Source organism: Panthera leo, chromosome B1 (genome assembly GCF_018350215.1).
Source record: "Panthera leo isolate Ple1 chromosome B1, P.leo_Ple1_pat1.1, whole genome shotgun sequence".
NCBI classification, from domain to species: domain Eukaryota; kingdom Metazoa; phylum Chordata; class Mammalia; order Carnivora; family Felidae; genus Panthera; species Panthera leo.
Genome location: NC_056682.1, coordinates 26,632,870 through 26,657,605, shown reverse-complemented (window position 1 = coordinate 26,657,605; position 24,736 = coordinate 26,632,870). Strand labels below are relative to the sequence as shown.

The 24,736-nt window shown below is 43.5% G+C and overlaps 1 long non-coding RNA gene across 4 annotated transcripts in view; it reads right to left on the bottom strand.

Annotated features, from left to right (window-relative positions):
* LOC122217455 overlaps positions 1-24,736 on the bottom strand; it is a 111,201-nt gene that overhangs the window by 42,152 nt on the left and 44,313 nt on the right. For all 4 annotated transcript variants that reach the window (XR_006201510.1, XR_006201512.1, XR_006201511.1 and 1 more), the window contains exons 3-4: positions 19,505-19,656; positions 8,250-8,368 (exon numbers count right to left, since the gene is read on the bottom strand). This is a non-coding gene — a long non-coding RNA (uncharacterized LOC122217455). The remainder of the gene's footprint in view (positions 1-8,249; positions 8,369-19,504; positions 19,657-24,736) is intronic.

Here is a 24,736-nt window from a genome sequence, read left to right as displayed (position 1 = left end):
TTGGACGGCAGTGTTTCCTAAGTGGCTTCTGAGTAAGTCTACGAATCCACCGGTGAACAGCTAAAGAGCATCTACTCAGAGAGAGGCCTTCGACGATGTTAAGTCGAAACCACCCACTCCTGCCTGGCCCTTTGATTTATCATATCACATTCTTGTAATTTGCTTTCTTCATACTACCTGTGCCCACCTGGAGTGCTCTCGCTCCTTTGTGTTCTGTCTTCCCCCCAGGATGAGAGCTCCCTGGCTCTTGCCCGCTGCTCTATCTTTAGCATCCAGAAGTGCCAGGCCCAGGGCACAGCATAACAAAGGTTACACACGGACACAAGGTACAAAAGGGCCTGAGACTAGGCAGCATTGAGCTTTCTTGCTGGCTTTCCAGTTACGAGCTGTGTCAACTTGGAAATGCCGCTTCGGTTTTTCCTTCACTGAGGCTCGGATGATAATGAAAATGCTGTTAAGATCTAGGTTCTACACATGGGAGGAAAAGGCTTAACCAAGTGGAGCGCTTGGTGCTGGGTCTTTCAGAAATGGATGGGAGCAGGGCTCCCGGGTGGCTCAGTCGGTTGAGCGTCTGACTTCGGCTCAGGTCATGATCTCACAGTTTGTGAGTTTGAGCCCCGCGTTGGGCTCCGTGCTGACAGCTCAGAGCCTGGAGCCTGCTTCTGATTCTGTGTCTCCCTCTCTCTCTGCCCCATCCCCACTCGTGCTCTGTCTCTCTCTGTCTTAAAAATAAATACAACATTAAAAAAAAAAAAAAGAAACGGATGGGAGCAGCTCTCAGGCCCTGAAACACTTTATGATTCAAGAAAAAATGAGCTTACGTTCTTTTTCAGTTTTAAAAGTCACATGTATTATATTCTAATTTCTCCTTAAATTGTTCTCTGTGCAAGGCCTAGGTTGTATTTCTCAATCAATCCCAGCATTTTCTAGATTACATCCGCTTGTCTCCTACCAGCATGGGATGAGTTAGTCTGTGACTCCCTCAATGACCACGAAAAACCTGGCTCATCATCTGAGTCTCTTGTCTCCCAGGTGGGAAGCCGAGGTCCTGAGGGTGTTATGAGATACCGGGGAAGATCTCAAATCCAGAAACTGTTCTTGCCTCCAGCCCACACTACAGCAAATTTCATCACCAAGAGAGCCGTCTGGGCTCATGTCTTGTCGATGGGCTACCCTGGGGCCCAAACAATGGTCTTATGATTCTTCAGCCAATAAACGTTTGGGTGTCTACACTGCCAGATACCATCCTGTCTCACAGAGTTTTCCCTCTGCGGCAGAAACATCAAAGAGTCTCACTTCAAGAGCCCAGAGTTCTATAACCCAAAGCCACTTTGGTCTTCCCTTCTAAATCGTAAGCTGAATAAGACCAGAAACTGCTCTATGACCTCAAGCTGTTGTAAACATACGAGGGTCTATTAATCAATTAAAACAATAATAAATCTATGAATGAATACGTTGGAGGTGGGGGACAAGCAGATGTTTTCAAAGAACTGGCACACTATAATCTATGAAAACCTGCATATTCAAGTAGGACACTTGAGATTCTTGTATGAATGAAAAGACTGGAATTTTTTTTTAAGCTCTTCCCAAAGTTGAGAGCTGGCCAAAGAGTTTTCTAGCCTACTGCCTCTTCCCTAGTTTCAGGATTAAACTGTATTTGATTTGATTATATAAGAAAAAGAGAAAAGAGACTTTGGCCTGAATAACTAACCACAGGGCCATTCTTATCTAAAAGTGCACATAGAGGTATTTTTTTCATCCCTAAAGTAAGGTCATTTCACACACGCACAGGCACATGAAACATGCCAGCGTGACAGATGGCTCTTTTTTCCGGGTCCTCTGCCTGAGGATGCAGAGCTGGTGGGCTGGTCTACACTGGCCGTAGACACAGAGAAAATCCAGGGTTCCTAGGAACTGGAGGGCTGCTTTGTCTTGGCTCAATGTCTTCAGCAAGCCAGCTGCTGCACATGGTTCCCTGGTCGTAATTCAGTCACAATGCTCTATAAAGTGGTGGCCTCCCTAGGGCTCCAAGGATCTAAGGGATCAAAGACAGAAGTGTAACTTCTGGTTCCCTTTGTAAAACTACGCAGAGAGCCCTATGGTCACCCCAGAAACACCTTCACTCTGCTTGGTCCTGGGTTTAACCCTATGTGTCCCCTGGGGACTTCAGTGTCTACTGAGCCTTCTGATAAGCCTGCTATGGAAATGCAACTTGGATCCAGCCACTAAGATTTCCAATCCCAAATCGGGACCCATGGTCTGGAACATGATCTGGTAAGGAGTCAATTCTGGAGTATTAATTACTACATTTATCACTTTACCGCTCATGGGAAACTCTACTGGTTTTAAATACTGAAATATGGGAATATGAATCCTGGCTCTGTCCTCTGTTAACAAATCCCTCCTGATTTGTTAATAATAATAATAATTTTTATTAATTATTATAATATAATAATATAATATATGATATAATGATATATAATAATATATAATATATAATATATAATAATATATAATAATAATATATATAATAATAATAATATTAATTATATCATATGTTATATATGATATAATAATTATTAATAATAACGAATAACAATTATTAATTATTATAATATAATAACATACGGTATAATTGTTATTAATTATTAATAATTATTAATAATAATAATGCCCCTGCAACCACTTCCACCACCCAAGATGTCCACACCTTAATGGAACCTATAACAATGCTACTTTACGTGGAAAAGGGACAAAAATTCAATTAAGCCTCTTGAGATGAGATGGTGACCCTGGATTAGCCGGGAAACACAGTGTAATTATTTGGGGTGCTACAGGTAGGAGGCAAGAGGCAGGGTCAGAACCACAGGAGGAGATGGGACCATGAAAGTTTCAGTCAAAGATTTGCAGATGCCATCTTGCTGGCTGTGAAAATGGAGGGCGGGGTCATGGGCCAGAGGACGCCGGCAGGCTTCAGAACCTGGACAAAGCAAGGAAGCAAAGTCTCCCCCCAGCCTCCATAGGGACACAGCCTGAGTCTGGCCAGCACCTTGACTTTAGCCACATACAACCCATATCAGATTTCTGACTTCCACACCTGTAATAGAGTACATTGATATTGTTTCAAGCCACTAAGTTTGTGGTTCTTCATTGTAGCAACAAGGGGACACTAATACAATAGCTAGTGTCATCACTTCTTCTAATCTATGCACAAATGCCTCTTTGACCACGGATTTGATAACCAAAACAGAATATTAACTCACTGGATGCTTGAGGAGATAAAGTCAAGAAGACCAAGAGAAAGATGAAGAACTCAAAAGTAGGGGACCAGGAGAACACAGATATCTCACGATTGCCCCTGCAACTTGCTTATTAGATACAAAGTAGGTAACACTGATTCGTTTTGTTTTATTTCATTTCATTTTTAAATGTTTATTTATTTACTTTGAGAGACAGTGTGTGTTCACAGGTGTGGAAAGGGGCAGAGAGAGACAGAGAGAGAGAGAATCCCAAGCAGGCTCCACACTGTCAGTGCAGGGCCTGATGTGGGGCTCAATCTCACAAGTGTGAGATCATGACCTGAGCCGAAATCAAGAGTCAGATACTCAACCAACTGAACCACTCAGGTGCCCCTTCACTGATTTATTTTAAAAAGAACTTCTAGGTTATAACTGGAATCAGTATCCAATTTGGCTCAAACTTTCTTTTTAACAACATCAGTATCTGAAGCACTAAAGTAGGATCCCAGTAATGAACTTCAGATCTTACAAGAGGCTTTTAGTTCATTAGCCCTTCTTTCTACTATATTTGCTCCATCAGGAATATGAACCGAACACATTAGTATTTATAAACACCCTTCTACAACAATGTAAGAAAAAAAAAAGAGTACTTGAGAGTTAACATTCTTTGGACTAGAAAATTCAGTTAATTAAAATATTCTCTAAGCTTCCATTTTAATCAAAGTTTTATTTGAATGTACTAATGGGTATAGTAAATCACAAGGCTGAGACAAGAGGGAACTCTTTCTGCACTAGAAATGAATGGATCCGAGTGCAGATTTCATCACGCCAGAAAGCCCTTCTGCGACCCCCTACCCCATTGCCCGATTTGATCATCTTCATTGACAATCGGAGCTTATGTTAATTATTTCCTTATCAGGTCCTTGCCTCTTTCTTCTCGCTAACATGCCAGCCCTTCAAGGACAGGAACTTTATCTTGTTCACAGCTACCTCTGTAGTACTCAGAGCAGTGCCCAGCACATAGTACGTGCTCAATAAATAGCCATTGAATGAATAAACTATTAGAAATTAGTCAAAGGGTCTTTGACTTCCATTGGCTTCCCCCATTGGGCCAGCATGGTGTGGAATTTCATGTAATCCTTGCAACTAGCATAGTAGCACGAGGGTGTTGGTCCCATCCTACACACGAGGAGATGAACGGACAGCACGACTTCTCAGCGAGTTAACACCAGAAGCCAGAAGAATAGCTTTTTCTCTCCAAGGGTTGGGTGAGGATGGAAGGATGGTGAAAGAAAATATGCAAGTGTCAGCCTGAGTTTTAACTGAGAGTAGCAGTGGGGTTAGCTGGAAACCTAGACCTTCGCACAGGCTCAGCCTAGTCACTGGGGGCCTCAGGTCTGCCCGGCTTACTTACCCTGCTCTGCTCAAACGTCCACTCCCACCCAGGCTTTATTTCTCCTAAGAAACCATCACTCAGCTCCCTTCCTTTCCAGGGCATTTCCTCTGCACACCCAGGCAGAGGGGGCCGTGGCTCTCAGAGACTGAGGGGACTATTATGTCTGCTGTATCCATGCCGACGTGGTCGTTGGCGCCTCCTGTGGGGTGAGACGTGGGTACCGAAAGGCCCCTTACCCACAAGCCTCTTCTCCAGCCACCCCACAACGCCTACATTTCCGCTACTAGAATTCCACTTTTGATTGAAACAAGGTGTTTTCAGAAGGTATCTGTTAAAATACAGATTTATTGGTTTACTTATTTTATCTTGGAAAGGATCATGGACACTCATTAATGATCTGACGTGAATTATTGTGTAAGATTCAACATCTGAGAGCAGATTTCTGAGACAACGAATGCTTAAATAGGTAAGTGTGGTTGGGGCAGGTGGGAAGAGGTGGGTGGGGGTGAGGAAAGAAGGAAAGGAACACATATGTGCCAAGCAAGGATTTCAGAGTCCTAATGAAGACATGATCGAACATAAGGTGTGATCCTCATTATGGTGGAGTCACTGTATATTTATCAGGCACATTTAACCGATCTTAATTTAAAATGAAAGAAAGAGAGAGACTGAAAGAAAACTTAAATAAATCTACATACCATGGATACCGTGGGACCCCTGCCATCCCACTTAACGGCCCATGTGCCCCACAGTGCGTGAAAGGAAGGAAGCATGAAATCACTGGTCTCGTGTCCTGGGGGCCTCTCAGAGTGTGAGCAGCTCCCTAGGCTGCGAGGGATTCTAGTGTTTGGAGATACACATTTTCCCCCATACAATATGGCCCTCAATTAGAAGACAACTACTTCACCAGGTGTTCCATTAAAGAAACATTATGGACACTGGAGGAAAAAACAACCTGCATCGGATTTAGTGGCAAATAATGGTTATCTTTGAGTTAATTCTTGATTCCTTTCTTTCTCCCACACCCCATCCAACCCCTCAGTTACCCCCATCAACTCGCCCTCCAAAGCATAAACTCAATCTGTCGCTACCCCCCCATCCCCTCACCGCCCCAAGTCCCAGCTCCCAGCATCTTCTGCCTTCACTGCTACAAATTTCCTCCCCGGTCTTCGTGTTTCCCTCCTCCCACGCTGCCATCCCTCTCCATGCAGCTGCCAGAGAGAGCTTGAAAAGGGGGACCGGTCACATCCTGCCCCTGCTCAGAACCCTCCTGGCACACTTGGAAAACAAATGAGCCCGGAATGATGTAATTCCCCACCTTAACCCCCCAGCCTTAGTTTGGACGACTTCCCCTTAGCCTGCTTTACTCTGGCTCATTCTCTCCTTAGGAGCTTTATCCCGGCTGTTCCCTCTGCCTGGATGATCTTTCCTTTAATCTTCACGTGGAGGCTCCTTCTTATCACTCAGATCCCCGCTGAAATGCTGTGCTGTTGGAGGGGCCTTTCCTCATCATTCCCTCTTACTCCTAAGTCTGCGAGTAATGCTTAATGTTCACAGAAGGGTGAGGACTGTCCCCCTCCGCCAAATAGCTGGGCCCCATTAAAGCAGTGACTTTGCCTATCTCGATCACCTTTGGAGAAAGGTCTCTGACACGCCATACAGGCTTCACGTGAATTCATCAAGGACACACCTAACTATCTTCGTTCTCTGCTTACTTGCTCATTTCAGAACCTGACCCCTGGGGAAAAAAAATATGGCTCCACTATGAAAATAAATAAACATTTTATAGATGAGGAAAGTGAGCCTAAAGAGATTCAGTAATTTGCGCACACATTTGAGGCACAGCACATGTGAGGCCACTTCTCATGACCTTTAAGAAAATATATTTTCCACTTCAAGAGAGCAGACAGTGGCTCTTCTCAGCTGGAGACAGGTACTTCAACAGGGTAGAGTGTCAGTCTCTACAGAATACAAGTCCTCATTTGGAAATAACACCTATACAAGAAAAGTGTGCCCCTAAAGTGTGTGTCCATTTGGGTTTAATCCAAAGGACCAATGACAAACGAGTCTCTGGTGTTCAGTGTAGGCCCTGGAGACCAGGGTCCATCAGCAGAGGAGGCTGGACTGCACGTCCCGGAGCCTGGGCAGCCCTCACACTGTACTCTCAGCTCGTGGTATCTCTAGAGCCCGTGACTTTCTCTAGAGGCAAACTCCCTTGGCTACCTTGTCAGGAACGCCCAGGAAAACATTGGAATCAGGGTTTGAGTGGCAGTTTGTTGGGTCGGGCCAGAAGAGTCAAGAATCAGAATCCCAGAGCTACTAGGAGTCTTGAAGATCGTCTAGTCCAAGGGCCCATCCATTGCCTGGACCCTCTCTACTCCATCCCACCACTGCCCCTTCTGAGCTCGAACACCTGCAGCAACGGGGAGGCTCTTCCCCTTGCGGAAGCTCCCATCTCTGCAAAGATCTGGTCAAACTAGACTATTAGAAAACTTGGCTTGTATTGATTGGAGAATCTGTCTTCCTTTTGCTTTTCTGCTCACCCTTGTGACAGTTCAAGGCTTTTTAACATGGAAAAGCAGCTCTGTTTCCTCTCCTTCAGGCCAACCTCCTACTTCCTTCAGCCTCAGCTATGTGCACAGGGATAATCTTGGGCCCTTTCGCTAATCTGATTACATTTTCCAGTCTGTCTAAATCCCTTTTTCAATGCCGTACTCAAAATGGTGAACAGTACTCCACATAGGATCTGATATGTTGTACACAGTGTTTCAGACAGTGTGGAGATACCATCCCTCATTCTGTATTTCTCTTAGGGTGGTGCAAGCATATGGACGACCATGTGCCTCAGATGTCTGTTGCTGTGCTTACCATCCGATGGAATGCCTCGGTCTTTCAACACCCTCGCCTGCATACATAGGTATCTCAGAGTCAAGGAACATTTTAGGGAAATTCGACACCACAGAAATGGTTTCACATGCATCCTGTGGACTCTGGTCAACCAGTTCTAATGTTCCAGCCTTTATCCGTAGCAGGGTCCTCGTCAGGACCTCATTCTAGGGGCAGGGCTTGAGGACTATGGGCCAAGTCATACCTAGTCATGGTCCTAAGGAATCCAGTTCAGGTGGCCAGGGCTGGTGTTTTAGCATCTGATCTTACAGGTGTGGGCATCGTCGGGAATTGTGCAGAGCTATAGGGTTGACCATGGGAACGTGAATCCAAAGATAAGTCAAAGCCTGAAGGGTCACTCTACATGTTTGTGATAAGCAAGACATGCTTATTACCTCGTAAGAGCCCCAGACGTTGTCCAGTCCAGATCCTTTCTAGCAAAGATCCAACACACAAGTGAGCAATATCCAGAAGTCTGGGAACAGTCTGGAGAAGCTGGGTTCTCAGATCTGAGAATTAGTACACTGGGGTGCACAGCAGTCCTCAGTACCAGAGAAACCAAAATGCAGGTCAGGAATCAGAACGGGAACACTGAGGTCAGACAGACACTGACTGCATGATGAATTGCAGCCTGATTCCAATTCAGCAACCTATTTCCTCACAGCCTGTAAGTGGAAGTGAGAAGGAGCCTCATCTTTGCTTGTTGTCCAACAGCATCAAAGGCTCACCTTCTCCTGTGTTCTCTGGCTTCCCCCGCGGAACCTCTGGCAACCTCATCTCTGGGTCCCAGGACACACAGTCAGGTCTGCACGTTCCCTGAATCACCAAACAGTAACAGCTGGTGCAGCTATAGATGCAAAATGCAAATTAGCCAACCACCACTCGATCTTTGTTTCCATTTTAAAAACCGATACCACAATTTCCCCCTTGTCTTCAAGCAAAGTTAGGTGCCCCTTTAATAAACGTTCATTGTATGCTGTGTTTTCCTTTCATGACTTTCGCCACAAACACAAGTAATTGTCTGTGTAGTAATTTGTTTGGTATCTGTCTCCTTCATAGACGGCGAAAACAAGCACTATGTCCGTCTTATTCATTGCCTTATCGCTTAGTACCTAAAACTATGTCTGGTGAGAGGCTAAGAGAAAAATTACCAGGTGTACTCACAACTGCAAAGAAAAGATCTTTCCCCTCCCCCGCCGTTCCCGAAACCAGCCAGGGCGCGCCCGTCATAGTCTGACATAAAGGCGGGAACCAGTCAAGTTCTGCTGAGCGTTCAAATTTAAATGTCAACCTATAACAGCTCTGTAACCTCAAAAAAAAATCCCTAACTTGTTTGTGCCTGTCTATAAAAGAAGCTGTAAGATCCTTGCTCGGGGCCTCTTAGCGTCACCGGCAACGAGTGTGCGGAGGACCGGGTTCGAACCTGCAATAAACGACCCTTGCCGCTTGGCTTTGACTCTGGACTCTGGTGGTTTGTTTTCGGGGGGTCTCTTGAATCGGGGCATATCATCTGGCACACAGTGTGTTCATAAATATTACACAAATACAATGAGCAAGACAAATCAGGGCCAGAGGTGGGATTCCACTTTGAGACCAAGATATTTCTATTATTCCCTATGTAGTCTTAAAGGTTAAAAGGTTTACCAGCTGGCCCACTCCATTGACTCAGACAGTTTGGGATCCGGTGCGTGATTCACTCCCAGCCTGTTGACAATATCCAGCCATCTTTGATGTCGCCTCCCTTATCCATTTTTCTGGTGTCCTTCCTCATTTTCCTGTCTTTGGATTCCAATTTCTTCCATCTCTGTTCTCTGGTATGGGTCTGACTTTCTTATTTAAAGGACTGTGGATACTATTTTTTCTTGGTTTGTTTTCTTCCTATACTATAGGCTGTGGTATTCTTGTATTTAAGGCCACCAATGTTGGATTGTCTCTTTGCATATTTTGTGAACCCTTAGCAAGTTCCTACAGGAGTCCTTCTGCCAATCTGGCCTCCCTGAAAGGCCAGATGCTATGGCCTGGATGTCTCTGCAGAATTCAGTTGACTCATTTTTGTGATTAATCCAGGGGGACTTTCATGCAACATTTATTTACATAACGATACAGAAAATTTAAGATTTCCTCCTTCTCCAAAATTGACAGTAATTTTTGAGGGAGGTGCTCTTTTACAACAGAATGGAGGAGAGAGAATTGGGACAATATCTAAGACAAAGATATCAAGAGGGGCAAAGTTAAATATCATTGGCTAGTTAAGAGGCATAGGCTGGCCATTTAATGAGCCACAGCTTCCAAATCTCTAAAATAAAGGAATTAGATAGTTTCTCAAGTCCTTTCCATTATGATTGTCTAGTATTTTGAATTTTAGAAAAAAGTCCTTTATAGAAATATTATTTTAAGAATAATTGCTAACTGTCACAGTTTGAACAATATCAGAACTTTGTGTTAATTTTTTCATAGTCCAAGTTGGATTTACATTTGTGCCTTTGACAAAATAAGTATTGGCTTTTTAGATTTTTTTAATTACCATGGGACTAGCATATTGACATGGTTCTCAGAGCAATCTTAGAGCACAGGGAACTGCTTGTAATTCTAGTAATCCCGCAGTAGGTTACTCACACTTTGGTGTTTGGTTTGACATTTACTTTTCTTTTTCACTCAAATTGATTTAAATATCATTAGCCTCCCAAAATGCACCAAAGGGTAATTGCATTGACTATTTTGGCTCTGCCCAGCTATTACTTTGCAATTCATCTTTTACGGCAAAACTTCCCTTGTGAGCAGGCCAAGGAGGGCTGAGCTTGAAACTTGGTCACACCTTCTGAACAAGCGTAGAGTCTATTTTAAATGTAACTGAAGCAAATCAAAGGACAGGACAAAACACTTGCTAAATGGCAAATGGCTGATTTGGAACTGCGTATGTGAGAGTGTACGTTAGGCGAGGTCTGAATGGAACTGTTGAATTGTGCTGTATGACAAAGGAAAAAAGGATAAACCAATTCCCATGAAGGCATCTTCGCTGAAAAATCTCCCTGATTGATTACACATCTCACAACATGGGTTAATTTGAAGATTCAAGTAACCCAAAGGCTTCTAAGAGCCCATCAAAGAAGAGAGCAAGGACCTTTGGGACTGTGGGACTAACAGTCTCCAAATAAGATACTTTTCTTCCCAGGGGGTCAGAGCCTAGAAAAAAAGAAGAGAATAAGGCAGTCTCTGTCACCTAGGAATGTAAATATTTTGGGAAACCGGTTTTTTGAAATCTCCTTTTTCTAACTGAGATTCCAAATCTTGGGGAGGTTGGGTTTATATGGGAGGAATCTGACACCGTCATCTTATCCTTCTAAATATCTGTCATGATATTAACGTGGGTTCTGTTGAAACTGAAAAGGAGCACTACTACGGTGGTTCTAACCCTAAACTGAAGCAGTTTTCCTTGTGATTCTTCTGCTGAATTTGTGTTATGGATCTTACTTTGCTAATAAAGCAGCCAGTGCCCTGCCTTTAGGACAAAGGAAGAGTCAGCCAAGATGGGGCACGAGCAGACAAAAGAATAAGAACAAGGCAACAAGGGGCGCCTGGGTGGCTCAGTCAGTTAAGCATCTGACTTTGCCTCCGGTCACCATCTCACTGCTTGTGAGTTCCAACTCTGCGTCGGGCTCCGTGCTGACAGCTCGGAGCCTGGAGCCTGCTTCGGATTCTGTCTCCATCTCTCTGCCCCTCCCCTGCTCGCTCTCTTTCTCTCTCTCAAATGTAAAAAAAATAATGATAAAAATTTTAAAAACATCAAAAAAATTTTGAAAACTAAAATTAAAAAAGAAACACAAGGCAACCAAAGCAAAAATAAACAAGTGGGACTATATCAAAAACCCTGTACAACAAAGGAAACCAACAAAAACGAAAAGGCAACCTACCGAATGGGAGAAACTATTTGCATGTTTGGTAAGGGGTTAATATCCAAAATATGTAAGGAACTCATGCAACTCACTGGGGGAAGAAAGCAATCTGATTTAAAAATAGGCAGAGAAACTGCATGTACATTTTCCCAAGGAAGACATACAAGTGGCCAACAGGCACATGAAGAGGTGCTCAGCATTACAAAACACCAGGGAAATGCAAGCCAAAACCATAAGGAGATACTACCTTACAGCTGTTAGAATGACTATTATCAAAAAGACAAAAAAATAACAAGTGTTGGCAAGGCTGTGGAGAAAAGGAAACCTTTTTGTACTGCAGGTCATAATGTAAGTTGGTATAACCACGCAGAAGCAGCAGGAGGGATGCTCAAAAAATTAAAAATGGGGTGCCTGGGTGGCTCAGTCTGTTGAGTGTCCGAATCTTGATTTTGGCCCAGGTCATGATCCCAGGGTCATGACAAGGCCCCCTCCACCCACCCCCATCTGACTCCATGCTGAGTGTGGAGCCTGCTTGGAATTCTCTCCCCCTCTCTCTCCCTCCCTCCTTCTCTCTCTCTCTCTCTCTCTCTCTCTCCCCCTCTCGCCTGCTCATGCTCTCCTTTCTCTCTAAATAAATAAATAAATAAATAAATAAATAAATAAATAGAACTCCCACACCATCCCACAGCCCCACTTCTGGATATTTATCTGAAAGAAACAAAAACACTACTTCAAAAAGATACCTCTGTGTTGATTGCAGCATTATTTACCATAGTCAAGACGTGGAAACAATCTAAGTGTGCCCTGACAGATTAATGGAATGGATTATTCAGCCAAGGAAAGGTAGGAAATCCTGCAACATAGATAGACCTTGAGGGCACTATGCTAAGTGAAATTGGTCAGAGGAAGACAAATACTATGTGATCTCCTTTTACCTGGAATATTTTGAAAAATGAACTGAAAGATACAGAGAATAAATTGGTAGTTGCCCAGAGGCGGGTGGGAAGGTGGGTGAAATGGGTGAAACTGATCAGAAGGTACAAACTTCCCCACAGAAGATAAACAAGTTCTAGGGATGTAATGTACAGCATAATGACTATATTAGCAACATTGTATATTTGAGAGTTGCTATGAGAGGAGATCTTGAAAGATCTCATAACACACAATAATTATGTGTGTAACACGATGGATGTTAATTAGACTTACTGTGCTGATCATTTCACAATATATACATATATCAAATCCTTATGTTGCACGTCTAAAACCAGTACAATGTTATAAGTCAACTGTATCTCAATTAAAAAAAAAATTTTTAGGGGTGCCTGGGTGGCTTAATTGGTCCTTACCAGTTTGGCTCAGATCATGATCTTGCAGTTCACGAGCCTGAGCCCTGTGTCAGGCTCGGAGCCTGGAGCCTGCTTCAGATTCTGTGTCTCCTCTCTCTCCGCCCCTCTCTTACTCATGCTTGCTCTCTCTCTCTCTCTCTCCCTCTTTCTCTCTCTCAAAAATAAATACGTTCTTTAATGTAAAAATATTTTTAGAGAATAAAAACTCAAATTCCTGTAGAGATCCCATTTTGTGAGGAGTTCATGTACTTTCCCTGTGTATTCCCCTCCCTTCTCAATCTTCCCTCTCTCCCTCCTCTAGAATTTCTTCCTTTTCTATAGGTCACTCTTTTCTTACCCAAGTCTTGAAACTTGACAACTCCAACCCTGGATTGGCAACACCGAGTATCTCAAGAAATGTTGGAGTATTCTCCCAGGAATACTGCTCTATTCAAATTAAAGTTTAAAAAGTGTATTTTCTCTCTTAAAAATCGGAAGCAGTCTCTCTCTGGTTTCCAGGTCTGTTTGTAAGGAACTTGGGAGTTTCCACCCCACTCTACCAACTGGAGAGCTGAGCAGACTGAAAAATTAACAACTCTTATTGGATCTGCTAGAGATGGAAGGATACAGGGCAAACCACCGCCCCCCAAGATTGGGGAGACAGACAGGAGAATACAGGGGGTCATGGCTTTCGGGAGCAGAAACTTGCCAGCGGAAAGTGCCCTGGGGACCAGTACCAGGGTAGGAAAACCTGAACTGAAATGGAGGAGTTGCTGGAGACTCAGTGCAGACAACACAGGAAAGTTAAAAACTCCAGGGGACTGAGTCATAGGGGAGCCTCACAAAATATGAGATTTAACTCAAGCAGCGCGGTCGGGTTCCCACAGTAAATATCAGGGGAAAATCCCCTTGTGCTTCTTGCAAGGTGGAAAGGGAACAAAACCATTCTCAAATATGCAAGAGCACTCTGTTCTCCTTAACAAGACCTGCCCTGAGGGGGAAACTAGTTAACCAAAGCCTAACTTACTGGGATATCATCAGAGCTGAACACCCATGAGGGAAAGAAAATACCCAACTGCAGCCCACTCCAGACAATTCCCCCTAAGGGATAGGGGAATGAGGAGAAAAAAATCCAAAAACACTTGCAAAGTTTGAATTTAGCACAGGCTCAGTAAAAGACTGAGACCTAGGGGTGCCTGGGTGGATCAGGCGGCTGAGCGTCCAACTTTGGCTCAAGTCATGATCTCGCGGTCCGTGAGTTCGAGCCCCACATGGGGCTCACTGCTGTCAGTGTAGAGCCTACTTCAGATCCTCTGTTTCCCTGTCTCTGCCCCTGCCCCACTCCTGCTCCCCCTCTCTCAAAAATAAACATTAAAAAAAAGAAGAAATGACAAGCCAATTGAGACAGAACAAGCATCAGAACCAGACATGGCAGGGATGTTGGAAATATCAGACAGAATTTAAAACAATGTGATTAGTATGCTAAGAGCTTTAATGGATAGAGTAGATGGCATGCGAGAACACGTGGGCAACATAAGCAGAGATGGAAATCCTAAAAAAGAAGTATTCCTAACCCATTCTAGGAGCCCAGCTATCAGGCCATGAAAAAATATGGTAGAATCTTCAGTGGATATGACTAAGGGAAAGAAGACAATCTGAAAAGGCCGTATGATGCTGGCTGCGTGATGCTCTGTAAAGGGCAAAATGATGGAGACAGGAGAAAGGTCAGTGGTTGACAGGGGTGAAGGAGGTGGGGAGGGAAGGGATGAGTAGGTAGAGCACACAAGGCTTCTGAGCAGTGAAAATTACCTTGAAACACACCATCATGATGGATACATGTCATTATACATTTGTCCAAATCTATAGAATGCTAAACACCAGCAGTTAACCCTCAGGTAAACTATCGACTGTGGGTAATTATGTGTCAATGTAAGTTCATCAGTTGTAAAACATATAACACTCTTGGGGCACCTGGGTGGCTCGGTCAGTTGAGCATCCAACTGGTTCACATCATGATCTCATGGCTCATGGGTTCAAGCCCCACATCAGGCTTTGATGGCAGCACAGAGCCTGCTCTGGATATTCTGTCTCCCTCTCTCTCTGACCCGCCCCCACACGCATGCGGGCACGCTCTCTTTCTCTCAAAAAAAAAAATAAACATTAAAAAAACTTTTTAAATATATCACTCTGGTGAAGGGTATTGGTAATAGAGGAGGGCGGGGGTGATGCAAGGTGATGTGAGAAATCTCTACCTTTCCCACAATTTTGCCATGACCTAAAACTGCTCTAAAAACAAAAGTCTAAATCATTTTTTTTAAGCTTGACCATAAAATACTTTTTTAATGTTTTCAAACGGGGCATAGTGAGGGATTTGAGAAAGAAAATATAAGGAAGTTTCAGAAAACTAAACAAAGTTAATACACAACCACCATAAATGGATAGGAAATGTTGAAATCTACAAACATATTGTAGAGTTGAGAGAAAAGGAACCACCAGATCAACATGCAGGGTGAAGCAGAATGGGATGGTTGTTCACCAGAATCCACTCCCACTTGTTTTCACAGTGATGAGTGGAGGCTGGTGTGCAGCCCAGGGAGCCACTGAATCTTGTGTGGCCCCTTGGAGGGGAGGGTGGTCATGTGACCACATTCTGGCCAATAGAAGGAAGTGTGCCGTTTCCAGACAAGCCTGTAACATCTGGCAACACGCCTCTCCACATTCTTCCCACTTCCTGCTGGCTGCAATCTGAACTCGGAACACATAGAGACAAGGGAAATGGTTTAGATGACGGAGAGTAAGACAGAAGCAACCTGGGTCCCTGAGCCACCACATGGACAAAGATTCTTGCTGACCTAGAGCACCCATCCTGGACTGTGAGGTGAAAAAAGAAACCGACTTCCATCTTAACTGAGCCATTATATTTTGGGTCTCCTTGTTAAAACGATTTATTCTGATGCTAATAATTCAGGTGCTAGTCTTTAGAAGTTAAATCCAAAGCTGATCAACAATGGGACTTTTTGTCAACAACCTTATCGTTGTTTTCTCAGTGGGGGGCTCTATCTCCGTGTCACTGTTCCTGACTGTGGGCCCTCTGAAGACTGGAATCACGCCTCCCCTCTACTTAACCGTTGGCACAGAAGCACTGAGCACGCACCTCAACAGCAGTCATGTCAGGTAATGCTCCATAGTGATGATGGGGTGACAACTCTCATGAACCCTTGTGAAATAAGTCTACATGTCTTTGTCTCTCTGTCCATTTGCAAAACTGGCTGAAGTCAGCAGGAAGGAAACCTAGCGTCAAGGTCACTCGTTCTCTGTGCCCGCTGATAACCACATATAACCGACACCCATGATGCCCTTATTTTCCCTTCTTCCAGGATGCAGCAGCTGTCCTGTGGGATGCCACCTGACCAGTGGCAACTTCTTTCACCAAACCATTGTCCGTACTAACGTTCTATCATCCTGAAGCTCCCTTGTGTCTATGATGATCGGCTTACCACAGCATCTCTTGGGTCTCACTCCTTCTGTGCTGCTAGAATCTTCTTTAGTGCTTTTATAAAAGGCCTTGGATGCTCAGCCATCAACCTCACTTCCACTGCCTGACCACAGCCCATCTCTCCTTAAGAGTAACTTCGAGGTAAGTGGTTACCTTAGGATGGATCAATTCTTATCATTTTTGCAGAATATTGTAGATAAGGTAATTAACTATAGGAAATGCTAGAGGTCCAAGTAGCAGACATACAATGCCAACTGTCTGTTCAAATCTATTTCTTAGTTGGCATGTGGCATGGAAGACAGCGCTGTTACAGTAAAGGATCAATCTTATTTCCTTGTGGTGTATTGGATTCAAACCATAGTAATAGTTCACATGTCCAGAAATTAGCCACCTGACAATCTCACTCATCTTGATCACAGCTCAAAGTCAGAATGTAAGGAAAGGGGCTTCTGGGTGACTACCATAGAGGAGGAGATGGGGGTTGAATGGAAAACAGAGATGACTCACAACCTGGGCACTGAAGGGCACGTGTTTTGCTCAGAGAAGAGCTCCCAAGCCCCTCCATCAATGCCTGTGTTCTTTTTAAATAATAGTTAAGATAACTGATTTCATTTGGATTCCCAGTCCACAAGTAACCAGAAACAAAAGCTGATCACAACAAATGATACCTCAGAGGCCGAAAATGATGACAGAGACAAAAAAAAAAAAAAAAAAAGCTATTAAAATGAGTACAACTAAGAAACCCATAGAGCCCAGGGGGCATTTAGTAAGTAGCTCACTCACCAACTAGCCTTTATCCCCTGAGGACAGCTCTGTATTTTTATAATTTAGTTCCACAAGTGATGCACCCAGTAGGTTTTTAAGCTTTGGTTTTAAAAACAACAGACTCTAGTTATCTGTAAATTTTAATGATGCTGAATTTCTCGCTACCAAGAAATGCCTTTAAATGAGATATTCTTAACTCATTAATAGAGATAAAGTCTCAGGATTAATTGGCCTGTGTTGTATATACTGCTTATCTAAATTAGACCGCCCATATCCTAAAATACACTCACTCCAGAGGAGGCCAGCACTGGGGAAGCATGAGTGTTCTCCTTGGTGACAAAAGAAGTAGTTACACGGGACGCCTGGGTTAAGCTCAGTGAGTTAAGCGTCCAGCTTCAGCTCAGGCCATCATCTCATGGTTTGTGAGTTCGAGCCCCGTGTCGGGCTCTGTGCTGACAGCTCAGAGCCTGAGCCTGTTTCAGATTTCGGGTCTCCCTGTCTCTCTGCCCCTCCCCTGCTTGCACTCTGTCTCTCTCTCTCAAAAATAAATAAACATTAAAAAAAAATTTTTTTAAAGAAGCGGTTACATAACTTGCCCAGCCTGGAGGTGACCAGGACACTTGTAAGGTGCATGCGCACTTTCTTGAGGATGGCCAGATGGCAACAAGCCCAAGATATGGCTGGGATACGAATCAGAGCCACCCTCGTGGCTTTTGCACTCACAAAGCTGAGTGTCTTCTTTGCAAAGTTACTGAAGGAGGTAGTCCCCACCTAAAACACCCTTCCACTTCTACCCTTATCTATCACCTTCCTCTTCTCTTAAGGTCAAGTTCAAGGCCTACTCTTGCCCACAGTGCCCTCCCTTACCACATACGCCCTTCCTGGTCTCCTCTCTCTCCTCTGCAGTCTGCTCATATTACTATCCGAAACATTCGTTTGGTGCTTGCCGTAACTGTTTTATACCGTCAGCTCTCATTTCCTTGCAAACTGGTGAGTGAGGTCCTGGAGGCCACAGACTGTCTTAGAGACCTTTGAATCTTCCATTGAAAAGAGCATGGGGCCTTGAACATGGCATACCTTCAATAAACACAGGAGTGTTCTGTTCCCTGAGCAAATGTTTATTGACTGCCTGCTATATGTCAGCTACACAAAATCCCTGTCCTTGTGGAGTTTGTAGTCTAGCGGGTAAAGACAGACAGTAAAACACGCTTAAAATGGACCGGATGCTAGTATTAACTGCTAACGAGAAATAACTATAACATGAAATCTGGGCGGTGGGGGAAGCTTTCAAATTTTAGATTGCGTGATCAGGGAGAAAGTAATCTTTGAGTGAAGACCTGAAGAAGTTGGAGAGTGAGCCACGGAGACACCTGGGGGAAACACGTTTCAGACGGGCATCGGCAGACACTACTGTTGAACCTCTCAGTTTTCAAGTTGGGATATTTATTTTTTAAATAAATAAATGTACATTGATATCAACTTTAAAAATGTCCTGCCTATTATATGTAATATAGATTTTATATTGTATATAATAAGGGTAGAATTAACATACTATTATTAACTTTTCAAGTATATGCATTAAGATATACACGTACATACACACACACACACACACACACACACACACACACACACACACGTATACATATAGTGATTTAATAAGACTGGTGTTAACAGCAACTCCTGTCGAATCCCCGGGAGCAGGACATTTTAAGCTGTAAGAACACGAGCCACATTAAACAAATCACTACTCATACCTTAGAGGATTAGACTGAGAGTCTTAAAATTTTTGTGCCCTTGGCCATATTGGCAGGTGATATCACTCCTTAGATTATCAGCCCCAGGCAGTTAGTTTACTTTGCCACAGAAGAAGCAAGATTGGCCCTAACGGATGGAAGAGCAGTCTCACTTGGGGCACGTTATCAGTGACGCTGTTAGCAAGCACTTCCATTATTAGCTCCTGCCAGAAATTGTAGTCAGGATACCTCCTTAGCTGCAAGATACACTGACAGCGTGAATTTTGCCCATCGTGAGGTTTGGTTTCCGGCTAGTCTGGAGTTGCCCAGAGGGGCTCAATCTGATTGGCTAAGCAGGTTATTGCCTAGCCAATCAAAATACAGTTAGGTAGTTTCCCCTTATCCATGGGAGATATATTACAGGACCCCCAGTGGATGCCTGACAGCATACATAGTACCAAACCATATATATATATACTGTGTTTTTTTCATATATATATATATATATATACATATATATACACACATATATATATATATACACATATATACATATATATGTGTGTGTGTGTCTGTGTATATATATATATACATATACATATACATATATATATATATATATATATATATATATATATATGATAAAATTTAACTTAAAAATCAGGCACCGTAAGAGATTCACAACAATAAGAATAGGACATCTATAACAATATACTATAATAAACGTTACTCTGTCTCTCTCAAAATATTTTATTGTACTGCACTCACCCTTCTCTTGTGATGATGCGAGCTGATTAAATGTCTACTCAACGAAAGGAAGTGATGTAGGCATTGTGTTGTAGCGTTGGGTGACTATTGACCTTCTGACGCTATGTCCCGGGGAGGATCGTCTGCCTCCGGATATTGGTTAACGGCAGTAACTGAAACCACAGAAAGTGAAACCACAACCACAGATAAGGGGGGACTGCTACAGTCTAGACACCAGTTGAAGAAACTTTTCCCAGCCCGGCACTACAGCGGCCTCTGGCAAAATGAAGTGTGAACGTACTGTCCTGTCTAACTTCTCTTTCCTTCTCCAATGGGCCAAACTATTCTCTTGCTTACTTTCCTTAAAGACCAGAGGTAGTAACCTCAAAGCTATTGTCAACACAGGATAGCATCAAGATTTTTGTCCTTTGGGAACAGCTGCATAAGATCACGTCTCCTCTCCATGTCCCTTCCCACCCAGAGCCCCTGAGCGGCCATAACGCTCAGCCTTGAGGGAAGGTCTTGCCTCTCCCTCCACCATCCTCTTTCACCGCTCCCCCCATCCCGCCCTTCTCTTCTGGAACTCCACAGCTGACTTTCGAGAGTTACTTTCTGCCAAGACCTTTTTTTTTTTTTTAAACATCTGGTGTCTGTGCCACTGCCAAGCTGGGATTGACTTACCGAACACAAGGACATTCGAAATCCACAGAGTCAGATCAATCTTTAATGAAAAACCAACAAACATTCAAAAGCTGCCACTAAGCAGCTACGGGTTGAAGGCAACTCCAGCTTAATTGGCATCCGTAGCACTTTCACCTGCTGCCAAGTTCCAGAGAACTGGCTCCTAGAACTGCTCCGCCAAATTAGGCCAGTTCTCCATCGGGCTCGTGTTGCTATGTTGCTAATTAGGGCGATGCAGAGCATGCCTGTCCAAATGGGGTTTCATCTAGGCATAGATGCTCCCTGAAACTGGAAGGTTTCTAAATGCTCCCTAAAACTCACTGCCATTTTGTAACTTGCATTGATCAGTGGTGAGGAAATCACTAAACAGTCTCTGTTCTCACCAAATGGTGTAATATCAACTCCCTGATGGTTGGGCGACTCGATGAGTGGAGACGTCTTTGGACTAAGAAGTATAATTTATATTGGTGGGGTAATATAAAAGGATTTATGAAATCTAAATCTTTTCAAAGATAGAAATATAAGGATTCTCTTTGTTAACCTTTCAACTCTCAGGATTTTTCTAATCAGCTGATTTTTGAAAGCAATTTTTCTCACCCCCAGCTATGCATTAGGTTGGGCATAGGGTGCTGGCACTCAACACAGATCAATCATTCAGAACCTCTGGAGATGGGGCCGACATTGGTCGTTGGCCTCCAAATCCCTTGATTGTAAACAGGAAGCTGGGCTAGAGAACTGCTGCTCCACAGGAATCGAGTTTGTTGTTTGAAACATTTATTTTAAACGAAGAATGGAGACAAAAAGTGTTGTGTGGGACTTCGAAAAGTCTGATGGTTATAATCCCTGCTTACCCCGTGGCTTTGGGTATATTCTCTCGTGGGGTACTTTTTACCTGCACGAGGAGTATTTTTCTCAGAGATGTCGAGAAAATGCGTAGGGGTGCTGTATTAGTTTTCTCAGGCTGCCACAACAAAGTACCATGGACTGGGTGCCTTAAAGAACCAGAAATCGATTTTCTTAACGTTCCGGAGGCTGGAAGTCCAAGATCAAGATCAACAGCGTTCTGTCTTCTAATGCCTCTCTCCTTAGCTTATTGATGGCCATCTTCTCTCTGTGTCTTCACATGGTCTTCCTGCTGTACATCGCTGTGTCCCAATGTCCTCTTCTCATAAAGGCACCAGTCATGTTGATTAGGGTCCACCCAACAACATAACCTCATCTTACCTTAACTACTCCTTTAAAAACCCTATTTCCAAATACAGTGAGCTTCTGAGACTAGAAGTTAGGACTTCGACGTATGAATTGGGGGAAGAAGCGACACAATTTAGCCCATAATAGGCACTTTTAAATAATAGTGGATTGTGAGGGGGGAGGTGAAAATTCCTTTTAACAAGTTTATTTTTAGGGGCACCTGGGTAGCTCAGTCAACCGCGTCAGGCTTCGGCTCAGGTGGTGATCTCGCGGTTTGTGAGTTCAAGCCCCCATCAGGCTCTGTGCGGACAGCTCGAAGCCTGGAGCCTGCTTCGAATTCTGTGTCTCCTCTCTCTCTGCCCCTCCCCCATTCGCACTCTGTCTCTCTCTCAAAGACAAAATAAAAACATTAAAAAAAATTTTTTTAATTAAAGAAAACAAATTTATAAGTTTATTTTTAAAAAATCGAGAAAAAACTCAAAAGTTGCCTGGGCATGTGTAGTGTAAAGATCTTGAACCATGGCCCATCATGATGGGAAGATCATGCCAGAGGAAGGAAGTCTCAGGACCCACTGAAATCCCAGTGCTGGGGTATTGCAGGAGATGCCTTGTAAAGATGTAAAAGATCACCTACTCAATCTGAATTCTTCAATTGCCTCCATTGTTCAGAGTGCCCCAGACAGCCTTGGGTGCTGTATCTGCATGATGTAATAGACTTTCCCTTCCCAAGAGGTCTCTCGTTTCTTGGCCCTTCAAGTTGCTCATAAAATTTATGTTAGTATAAAAGGTATACGATGCATAAATCTTTGGTAGTCTTGAATTACAGATAACTTTTAGAAATAGTAAAAACTATTTTTTTAATAATCTGCTCCCTACATTTGTGGTTCCTGGGAAATACCACCTCGGTGGGTTTGACCTTAGACACTGAGTTTAACTTTTGTAAAATTCAATATTTCTAGAGAAGGGAAGACAAGGAAGAATATAGAAGCGAAACAGAGAGGTACGTGGCGTGTGTGTGTGTGTGTGTGTGTGTGTGTGTGTGGTGTGGGGGTGTGGGGGTGGGGTGGGGAGGTGCATAGATAAGGCAACACAGAACCAGAAAAAGCCAAATGTAGGCTATGGCACTCTTGTGGAGGATACCATCTACCAGGGTTGTGGACGTAGAAGACCCTCACTAGGCAGGAGATACTCTGATTCTGAGTTACTGTTTGAATAAATCTCTCTGTCCCTTTACTTCAACAAGGGCAAATGTAATCATCATTTGGGGCAGATTCAGTGCTCCAAATCAGTCATTGTACCAGTCCCTCAAGAAATTGTTTCTGAGAAACTAATCTGTGCAGAGTACTGTCCAGAGAGCTGTGGCCAACACACAAAGGTACAGCCTATACCCACTAATCTCAATGAGCTTAGAGTCTAGCTGAGCACACAATACAAACACAGGTTCAAAGGTAAGCAACAGCATGAAACTTAGAGAACAAGGCAAAGGCTATCGTAAGATGATGGTCTATAATTGCCCGCGTAAGGCTCTAAAGGAAAATTTCAATCATTTCAGATTGGAGGCTGCAGTAAGAGATGTGAATTCAGAACCATCCTCATAGGCTGGGCTCAGGGCAAAAGAGCCCAGAGAAATGGACAAGAGAAACTTCGAGAATGAAAGGCAAGGACAAAATGGACTAGCCATCATTGTTTGTTCCTCACTGGTTTGTTTTAGGATGCACTTATTAGATTTGGGTTTCAGTAGAAAAGCGCTGAACACATTTATAAAAAAAAAATGCAAGTCAATTTTCAGTCAATTTCTCAGTTTCTATCAGGTCTTTCAGCCTCGTCCCCACTCCAAACAACTAGGCAAATAAACACATGACCTGATGGGCCAGCTCACACTATGACCACTGTCAGTGGGAAACTAGATCTTGGCTACGGGCACGGTCATTTAAAAGGGGTCGGTTTGGTCCTCAATATAAACTGGTCATTACAGAACATGTGAGACCTGACCCTTCTTCAGGAACTTGCCCAGTGTGGCTAAAATTGGCCTCCCGATTTAGACATTGCTAAGGAGAGAAAACACACCGTGGGCTGAGAGACTTTCAAAAGTCTTTTCTTTCTCTAAAAGGAAACGAGGCCAAAATCAGCAACCAGAGTAGACTCAAGTTTATGAAAGCTATCTAGCTTCCACCTCAGGAATGTGAAGGGAACTCGGGTCTTTCTTAAGCAATGTCTTTTATCCAATTTGCTTTTAAAAAAACTTTTTTTTCAAAGCTGCTGCTGCGTTCAAATTACCATTCCTTTTCTGCTATTTTGTTTTTAAATTCTGTTGCTTTAAAATAAAAGCCAAGTATGTGGAATACCATAGGAGATGATTGTTTTCAACCAGGAAGATTTTTCTCACTTCTCTGTCCCAGGCTTCAACACAGGAGCACGGTACTGACCTGCTCTTTGGACCTTGGAATGTGTGAGCAATGGGGGGCATGATCTGCCCGCCCTTTGCCACTCAGAGAGCAGGGCACCCCTCCATTCAGTGGCTGGGCCAGCAAGCCATTGTGCAACCTATTCTCCCCCACCCGGATCCCATGCTATTGCTACACTGTCTTTTCCTTTGATGCATAGGGAAGGTACCTCCTTCTAAATGGTAAATCCACTCTTGTAAGTAAACTGAAACATTTGCATTGGTTCTTGATTAGTGACCAACTAGGTTTCCTTGTTCTTAGCTCTGCTGGGTAGGCAGCAGAGGCGAATTATAGATGAACTTGAATTTGAGTAAGAATCCTCCCTCCCCAAATCTATACTTTGCCCTCCTCCTCTTCTTCCCTACCTCTTAGAAACACACATCCAGTTAGGGGCTAAGACCCTATTCTCTCCTTTCTAGAACCTCCACCTTCACCTAACTCTTATACCTCTCTGGCATTAAAGCCATCTTGAAAAAACCTGTGTCACACCACGTTCTTGATGGCAAACTCCTTTTGGCTTGCCAATCAGGAAGACCTAATGTGAGTGAATACAGATAACTCTGTGAACCAGCTAGACAACTCCAATATGTGGATTTGGTGGCATTTTTGCATATGCCCAGGGATCTTGGCACAGGCTGGTGTGATGGGGTTATTGTTATTCTACTCCAGCTCTTTGTTACCCTGTGGGAATACTGACCCAGTGTTATTGTAGGAGTTTTCAAGGGAAGCTCGAAGTCAGAGGAGTTGTATGTAAGATGTTCTAATTTTCCAAGGTTGGCTGAATTTTTTAAAGCATTGTGAAAGCCAAACAAAATATGTCTGAGGGTCATGTTCAACCTCTGGCTGCCAGTGTGAAATCTCTGCCATACTCATGGCTACCATCTTGAAAGGGATCAATACCTCCTGTTTGCATGAGAATTGACAGTTAATGGAAACA